Raw genomic sequence first — 6,691 nt, forward strand, 5'->3', positions numbered from 1 at the left:
CCCCCCCCCCCCCCCCGCCTCCTGCACCCTGGCCATTCCCCACCATCTTCAGAGCCCATCTCCCTGGCCTGTCTCACCGCCCAGAGCCACTAAGACCCCAGCTGGGTGCCTGCTCCTTGCCCCCTCACATGACCTTCCCTTCCCCTAAGCTGCCTGCTCTTTGGTGTCAGCAGGCCCAGGCCGTCTGAACTTGAGCCCAGGAGAGCCTGCAGGCCCCTCTGAGCCTCCCTGTGAATGTGGCTGAGCAAATGGGGGAATGTTCTGCTGGCATAGCTAGGTCTTGGTTTTCACTAAAATGAGGAACTAGACCATGCTGTCAGGGCCCTGGAAGAGAAAGGCTGTCTTTGACAAAGTTTTCCTGATCAGCAGCAAGGTATAAACCACGACATTACAGACAGTTTTCTAGAAAGCTCCATCTGGTTGTTTTAAAGAAATATCCTTATTCTTCCTGAGATCACGTCCTTTATGTGCTTTTATTGTTGTTGAAAATGCCTTTTCTTAGTGAAAACTTCTGAGATGAAGTGCTAGCAATAGCTGGTAGGGATTGGTTTGTTTTGACTTGGCCCAACAAAGACATTGGCACCCCATGTCAGTCTCTGTTCAAAACAATATTGGCGGAAAGCCCGAGGCCCCACGAACACCCCACCCCTGTCCAGACAGCGCTGTTCACTGATAAGCTAAGGAGTGTTGCGAAGGCTTCGTGACAGTGTTCCAATCTTTCCGTGCCCAGCTCTCTCCTCTGGTTTTATTTGTGATAGTTATTCTCAAGTCAACACGTTGGCTTGTGTTGAGACTTGTAGCATGGCATAGAAAAGTCTGTGAGCGCCTGATTTTGATCTTTAAGGAGGCCCAGGCGCAGGGTGTGGGCGGTGAAGCCTGCAGGAGTCACACCCATGGGAGTCCTGGCTCACACGCCACTGTGAGGGGCTGAGGGGCTCAGCCTGGGGAAGCACATGCCCTCTACCTAGAGCCTGAGCTTCTGGGGCGCGGGGGTGACTGGAGGCAGGAAGGAAGCTTAAGGAAGTTTGATTGCTCATGGTTTGTGAAGGCAGTCTGTGTTTCTCTGGGGGCTGTGACGGGGGCAGTGAAGGACAGGGGCCTCGAAATGCAGGGGCCAACACCCTGGCAGGCAGGGCTGTTGGGTAACTGGTAGGAGAACAGTCTGGGAGACCGTGACCCCATCACTTTACCTCTCCAGGTGAAAGCATCATGGCAGGTATTAAAACCCAACCAAAAAACTGGTGAGTGCTCAGTAGGAGCGAGGACTGGCACTTTCCAAGCAGGAGTCCTCTTTTCCTGCCGAGCAAGACCCCAGTGCTGAGTTCCTCTGGGCAAGCAAACAAGGTGGGCTCTGGCGCTTGTGGGCAGATAGACGTTTCCTCTTCAATCCCGTGTTCCTGGCCTCTTGAGGCCTTGGGGGTATGTTGGGAGCTGTGCTGACCATCCACCCTTCCTGGCCTGTCTAAACTGCTGTCCCCTTGACACCTCCAGCTCCCCCCAACCCCTGCTGGGAGTCGTCCTCACTGACCCCTGGATCCCTGGCTAGCCTCCACCTCCTGCCTACCTCCTTCTTCTTCCTGCGACATTTCCTTGCCTGCCTCCCTCGCCAGACTTGGAGGGCCTCAGCCTTCCCTACATGTGGCCTCGAGGGATGTCAACGGACCTGCTGCAAAACCGCACCAGCTCTATTGTCACGCGTGTGCACGTACGAACATGCAACAGCAAAGTCCACCCTTACGTACTACTAAACGCACCAATAAAAAATGTGGGGAGAAAATTTAAAAAAGAATGGCACCAGCCTCATGTTGTCCACCTGGGAGCCCAGGCATCCAGGGCTGTGGCTGCACAAGAATTTGGACCCTGCACATGGGAGGCCTTGAAATGCAGGCAACAGAGCTGGGACTTTGCCCTGGAGACAGCAGGGAGCTAAAGAAGATGTTCAAGCAGAGCAGCGACAGATTCAGAGGCAGAGCACTTACCCACCTGCTTGTCCTCATGTGCCCGGGTTCTAGAGGAAGGAGCAGGACACAGTGTCCTGGACGTTGTTCCACAAGGCCCAGTGGAACTCGGCCCCCAGGGTGGCAGGAAGTGGTCTTGCCTGCATCTAAGCAGAACGCAGTACCCCTCCCTGTGGGGCACTGTGTGATGAGCACACGCAGGCAAGTCCCACGACAGATGTAAAACTCAGAAACTGCTGTTCATGGGGGCAGATGTCACGTCTGAGTGCTTCGGCAATCTCTCCAAGGGCAGTGGGATTAGGACGGTGCAGGCAAAACCAGAGGACACCACCTGGGAAGGGCCGGTGCATTTTAGAAGGCAGTTTGCGTCCACCTGTTGGAAGGGGCAGGGGGAGATCTTCTTATGTGTACCCTTTTTATCAAGAGCAAGTCCTTGGGCTGGGGATGTGGCTCAAGTGGTAGTGCGCTCGCCTGGCATGCGTGCGGCCCGGGTTCGATCCTCAGCACCACATACAAACAAAGATGTTGTGTCTGCCGAAAACTAAAAAAAAAAAAAAAAAATTTTTTTTAAAAAAAGAGCAAGTCCTTGACTCCTTCCCTCACACACAGAGGTTACACAGTATCAAAGGCAGGGAACACCTCGCCCCCGCTCTGCCCAATAGTCACTGCCAGGCCACCCAGCCATTGTGTGCCCGCACCTCCCTCCTGGCTCGGGGAAGTCCAGGATGAGCCGCCTGGGCCTGTGGCCTCTCCTGTGGAATTCTTGGGGGAATGAGAGCCGCACCCTGTGCTCAGCCCACGGCTTGTGCACCTCCACGGTTGCTGTTTGGAATGGAGTCTCTCCAGTCTGCTTAGGAGGAGGCGCTCTGAGGCTGGTTCTCACTCACGGTGCCTTGGCTCCTTTCATCCCGGTATCACTGGTGAGTCTCAGGACCCTAGAAAGAGTATTTGTGGGCTTCCCTGAGGTCAAGGGTAGAGGGTCCTTCTAACAAGGGTCCATATCTGCTGCTCTTGTCCAGACCATCTGAAACCCAGTGCGCATCCGGAAGCTCAGTGATGACGATCAGGTTCCAGCTTTGCAGGGCCAGTCCTTACGCGCAAGTCAAATTTCTTTCCCTTTTTTCTGCTACTCCTTTTAATGCTCATGAGTGCTTCCTTCTAGATTGGCAGGGAAGGTAAGAGAGGGTCAGAGTTTCCTGCTTCACTTAACCTGAGGGATCTTGGGTCCCCAGCTGATTCCAAAGAGATTCCCGGATTGACTCCTGACACCCTGACTTCCGTCCACTCACCTGCTGCCCTCCGAGGTCACAGCTTTGCAGGACTGGCAGACACCATGGGGTGAAATGCCCCATGGCCCCCTCTAGGTCGGGCTGTCCCCTACAAGGTTCCCACTGTCCTGGCAACTTATTGGTGCTTTTAACATTATTTTCTAAGATTATTTTCATCTACGATCTTTGCTTCTTCCAGAGGGGGAGTCGGTCCAGACACTGTCAGCTGCCATTGCTGGACCCTTATTTCAATCATGGACGCTCTTTGCTTTCCAGGTGGGGTTTGCTACTTGTCCAAAGGCTGGGAAGCTGGAGGACAGGACCTGTCCTTGTGCTTTATGGCCATGCCTCACCTTGCCAAGTGGGATATTTGAGCATGCTGCTTGGGGGCAGTGCTGATCTAGAGGAAGGAGCTGCCATCTCCCTGGGCTGGGGGACAGGTGTCTGAACACCTTCTGGGCTTGACTGCCTTCTAGGTGACTAAGGAGTGTTCCCTGTGCGCAGGGCTCTGCTCATGCCTCACAGCCCTGCTGGCTCTCCCTCTGCCTGCTCCCAGCTGTGGACACTGCAGCCACCTGCCTGGGAGCGCAGGCGGGCTCGGGCCCGAGAGCCCTGTGCACATGTGCTCATTTTTTCCACTGTTCTCACTGCTCCCTTCCAGGCTCGGTGACCTTGGACAGCCCCGGCTGCTCTGAGTCCATTCCCGACTGTAAAACGAGAGGCTGGACTGGCTGATCTCAAATGTCCCTGCCAGCCCCGGATTCTGCGTTGTGCCAGAGGTGTGACTGCGACATGCCCCAGAAGGGAGCCTGTGTGACGCTCAGGGTGGAGGGCTGGGAACAGACACGTGATTGTGCACAGCTCAGCCTCGTGGCAAATTGCGATCACTGACTGTGCTGTTTTGGAAATGCCTTCGGGGCCAGCCCCAGCCGGGAACCGAGCCCTGAACGCCTGCCCCGGGGCTCGGCTCCATGTCAGTGGAACCTCTCGGGCCAAGCAGGTCAGCTGAAAGTCACTCACCTTGGCCTCCCACAGACTGCCCAAGCCCCACGGCAGCCCTTCCCACCCTCCAGGCTGATTCGCCACTCCACTTCCTCTCTGGGTCCTGCCACTGTCCCGCCCACATCTTTGGTCTCAAAGTCCACTGTGGCTTATTTCTGGAACCAGCAGAAATGAGGGCCCTGCTGCTGGGGGCAGAGTTGCCCTCAGGGCCAATCAACAACGTGGTGGGACCCGAAAGCCGGTTCTGCAGGTGTCCTTGACTTCTTGCACGCAGTCAGGGGACCCCAGGCTCTGGGAAGTGAAGGCCCACCCGGGCCTCTTTGCCTAGTAGCTTTTGCCTCCTTGGGGAGGAGCCCAAGAAGTCCTCTGGGAAGGAACCTCTGAACAGGGCTGAGGCTCAGTTAGAACATTCTGGACTGTGGTCTCCTTGAGGGCAGGGCCCCATGGAGCCCCTCTGTGACCCCAGGGCAGGTCAGTCCTTGAGAGGAAGGCTGGGACAGCTGCAGAGGCTTCTCTGGCTCCCCCCACCTCCCTGTGCCTGTCCTCAGGGTTTTGGAGGTCAGCTGCACAGGCCAACGGGCTCCAGAGGGACTTCCCCTGCTTGGCGGCTGTCCCCTTCCCGGTCTTACTTTTGTATTCCACTGGCCTCCAGGCTCTGTCCACCTGCACAACTCAGTCTGGCCACGCCCCTGAATCGCTGGCAGCCCACAGGCCTGGACAGAGCCCCTTGGCCCGACACCTGGGGTTGGCCAGGGTCGTGTCCTCTCCTCTCTCCCCAGCCACGCCACTCCCTCGGCTTCACGTCATGCTTGCTCTTCCTTCTGAAGGGCAGCTCCTTCCCCCACTTCTGTTTTTCCTTTGAAGACTTACTTCGGGTGCCACCTCCTCCAGGAAGGCCTCCTGATCTCTCCCCTCCTCCCTGGTTCCAGGGACTCCCACTGAGGTCACTACAGTGTGTTTGCTTGTAGGTTGTCTCCCTCACTAGACAGGAAGTGTCTTGGGAACTGGGCTCTCAGATGATTACTAATAACATTGGAATGATGAAATAAAAATAATCACCTGACCATCGTCTTAATAATAACTGAATCAGGCAAAAGTCGACCACAGATGCTAAAATTAGTGGGTCAAAGTTCAGGTAACTGGATGTTCATCAAGTCTCAAAGTATCTCCTCCTAATGACAGAAGGAATCGGTGGCTGCCCCAGGCCCTGTCACAGAATGGCTCACCGCCACAGGCCTCATAATGGGATGCACCAAGAAGGGCTTCCTCTGGCGGTCCTCCTGCCAGTGGGTAAGCTGAGTCTCATCGTGGTGGACAGTCTACAGAACAACTGGTTCACACACGAAGGCCGAGGTGCGCTCAGGTTCAAGGAGACTCACAAATCACACGTGGGAGGGAGACACTGCACGCACACAGGAGGGTCTCACTCAGCCACGCGGGAGAATGAGGTGACCTCCTGCCGGACATGGGTGGAAATGGAGAGCATCGCGCTCAGTGAAGCCTCCAGACTAGAGCATCAGGCTTCCTCTGCTCCGTGGAAGTGAGAGCAAAATAAGGGGAAGGGGGTCAGATAGAGTGACCATGTAGGGAAGATGAGTGGAGTGGGAGAAGGAGGAGGGGGGGAAGGGAAGGGGAGGAGATGTGGGGCGATTCAACAAGGTCACGCCCTGTGCATGTCTGAATGTACCAGTGGGAATTCCACTTTTCTGTCTATGTAGAAATACGATCAAACATAAATAAACAAAGGATTGAAAGGGAGGTCAGTACAGCAGAGGAGGAGAGTAGGGAAGGAGGAAGGGGTGGGATGGAAACAGAATTCCTTGTGTATGATTTCGTCAAAATGAACCCAACCATTGTGAATAATTAAAATGCTCTAATAAAAAAAATCCCTCATGGGCTGGGACGCCCCTCAACGCAGATCACCTGCCCAGCGTGCCCCAGGCCCCAGGGTGTTAGAGTCTGTAAACAAGTCAAAATAACACCTGGCATTTAGCCAGGGGAATGTTAGAGTTCGTAAACAAGTCTGGATGGTGCCTGGCAAAATGCCAGAGGGAGTGGTTTGTGAAGTAACGCCAGCGAGCCATTAAGTGTGGAGATTCCTGATTGGTTGACTGCTGTATCTAGTTTATGCTAATTAGATAAGCTGTGTGGAATGTATAAATACTGCTCCTGTCCTACAATAAACGGCTTCCACTCCTGCTGTATCAATCTACACAAGTTGTTCGTCACCCCCCCGGTTATTTTGCTGCAGCCGGACTGCAGCAGATGGTGGCCCGTACGGGGAGCCCCGGGACACTCGGGGGTAAGTGACAAAAAAAAAAAAAAAAAAATAAGCTGCCCGTCCTTAGATAGGACGGGAGCAAATCTGCTCGTCCCTAGGGCAAGATAGGGGCGAGAGGAAAAATGGCCAATTTCGAGAAAATGGAAGAGATTGATACAGTATGTTTGTGTCTTGTTTTGTCT

The sequence above is a fragment of the Marmota marmota genome, unplaced genomic scaffold (genome assembly GCF_001458135.2).
Source record: "Marmota marmota marmota unplaced genomic scaffold, marMar, whole genome shotgun sequence".
Lineage (NCBI taxonomy): Eukaryota > Metazoa > Chordata > Mammalia > Rodentia > Sciuridae > Marmota > Marmota marmota.